At 36.4% G+C, this 2427-nt stretch overlaps 1 non-coding gene across 1 annotated transcript; it reads left to right on the top strand.

The window, feature by feature from the left end:
• The first annotated feature begins 453 nt into the window (after positions 1-453).
• On the top strand, positions 454-561 carry LOC129627453 (U6 spliceosomal RNA). Its single transcript, XR_008702602.1, has one exon. It is a non-coding gene; the product is annotated as a U6 spliceosomal RNA (small nuclear RNA).
• Positions 562-2427: the final 1866 nt, after the last annotated feature.

Below are 2427 nucleotides of genomic sequence, written 5' to 3'. Positions count from 1 at the left end.
TCTCTACCCGGCTCCACTGCTGCTCTGACCACAGCCCTTACCAGATGACTTTATGTCTGGACAAGGGTTGATCCCAACCAAAGTGAGGATCAGAGGATGGCTTATCCCTCAATCTTACTTTTCAGACCTCACCACAAACCTAAGTTTCTAGAATAGTCCTCAGTGTCCCCCAACCTCACAAATATCAACAAAGTATCCCTGACTGAATAGCCCTTTAACCCTAAAAAAATAGTGATTTATGCCCATGGGGAGAAAAATTTGACTTCAGATTTACCAAAGTACCATGTTGATTACAACATATTCATATTATTTAGCAACCATATTATAAAGAAAACAGAATTAAAATTATCACTTGTCACCAAAGGTAGAATTATGCTCATACCTTTGGTATGATTGATGATTCTAATCATGCTTGTTTCATGGGGAAAACTCTGAAATAAAGAAGATACTTTGGTGCTCGCTTCAGCAGCACATATACTAAAAATTGGAAGGCTACAGAGAAGATTAGCATGGCCCCTGCGCAAGGATGACACGCAAATTCGTGAAGTATTCCATATTTTTTACATTTGAATCAGTTCTAATGAGGTGGATGAAACTGGAGCCTATTATAGAGTGAAGTAAGCCAGAAAGAAAAACACCAATACAGTATACTAACACATATATATGGAATTTAGAAAGATGGTAACAATAACCCTGTATATGAGACAGAAAAAGAGACACTGATGTATAGAACAGTCTTTTGGACTCTGTGGGAGAGGGAGAAGGAGAGGGTGGGATGACTTGGGAGAATGGCATTGAAACATGTATAATATCATATATGAAACGAGTTGCCAGTCCAGGTTTGATGCACAATACTGGATGCTTGGGGCTGGTGCACTGGGATGACCCAGAGGGATGGTATGGGGAGGGAGGAGGGAGGAGGGTTCAGGATGGGGAACACATGTATACCTGTGGAGGATTCATTTTGATATATGGCAAAACCAATACAATATTGTAAAGTTAAAAAATAAAATTAAATTTAAAAAAAAGATATTTTGTGGAAAATGGTGGCTGACTTGTGATGACTTTTAAATAAGGTAAGGCAAGAAAGAAAGAGAGAAAAGTTAAATATGAATAAAATTCTTCAAGTTTTTTACTCTTTAAATAGGCACTATTCTGTGGAGATTAGATAAATAATAGCTTCAGTAAAATCAACAAAGAAATGAGCAATATATCAAATGGAAGTTTCTTTACTTTTATAGAGAAATCACAAAACCTGCTCCATCAGATAACTGCCAAATTCCTTTCCAACTTTTCCCAAAGTTAATAAACTATAACCTGCTAGATATTCCAAAACTGTAAACTATGGAACTATAGTGAATTTTCTGTCCTGTACATATTTGTTCCTTGGGCTCTTTCCTCTCTAAAGCATGATTGTTTTGGTCATCTTACACACATGTCAATGTTTTTTAACCCAAAGAGATAACTGGCTGCTTTTGCACAGATTTATTCAAGAATAAACACTAGCTGGCATTGCAATACTGCTTTTATAGTATATTATGCATACTACTACTTGCCAGAATAAAGTTTCAGTTATTACACATACATTTATAGATATACACATATGTGTGTCTATATACAGACAAGTAGAATTTTATATAGAGAGACTCTGTGTATATGAAAATGAGACCTTTATTTGCTTGTGAAATGTGCCAAAATATTAAAATTAGATAATTCAGCCAAGTTCTTCACAGTTTTGCCTGAAAATACCTTTTAAAATTCATGCAAAGTAGATTCACTTTCTTGAGAATCTCAAATGAATCCTGGGCCAATCACTGTTTCACAAATAATCTATTTGGCCCTTAAGAATGCAGTAAGAAGAGGAAGAAGAAGTGGGGCAGGGAGAGGAAGGAGTAAATGAACCCTGGGGTTGGGGGGGGGGAACAAGTAGAAACAAATCAGTGCAAATTTACAGTAAAAGGAAATTATGTCTTAACTATCAGAATTCTCCCCCTTGCTCAGAGAATTGGGGACCAGGTCTTTCTTGTTCCCTAAAATTCACCTGATTTTCTAACACAATCCTTATTTGAAGGAACTGATGCCCAGTCATTACTATATCATAAAAATGGGTCCAGCTGGATTAAATTCCCAAAATGTATTCATTCCCCAAGTCACCTAACATTCTCCTTGAGAACTTCCCTTATCCTTGCTACTCATCTTTCCTCTCTAGACTTTCATCACCATCCTTCACCTGGTTTATGATGTATTTCACATCTTCAGTTCAGTCACTCAGTTGTGTCTGACTCTTTGTGAGCCTTACTAGATAAAAATTGTTTGTATATATGTTACTCCAACAGGACTAAGGGAACAAACCTACTTGTAAAATCTGGGTCATTTCAGCCTAAAAAGAAATATAACAGTGTCTGTCTAATTGTAGAGCTAATTAAA

Source organism: Bubalus kerabau, chromosome 14 (assembly GCF_029407905.1).
Source record: "Bubalus kerabau isolate K-KA32 ecotype Philippines breed swamp buffalo chromosome 14, PCC_UOA_SB_1v2, whole genome shotgun sequence".
Taxonomy (NCBI): domain Eukaryota; kingdom Metazoa; phylum Chordata; class Mammalia; order Artiodactyla; family Bovidae; genus Bubalus; species Bubalus kerabau.
The sequence above is the reverse complement of the archived record's forward strand: the minus strand, read 5'-3'. Positions and strand labels throughout refer to the sequence as shown.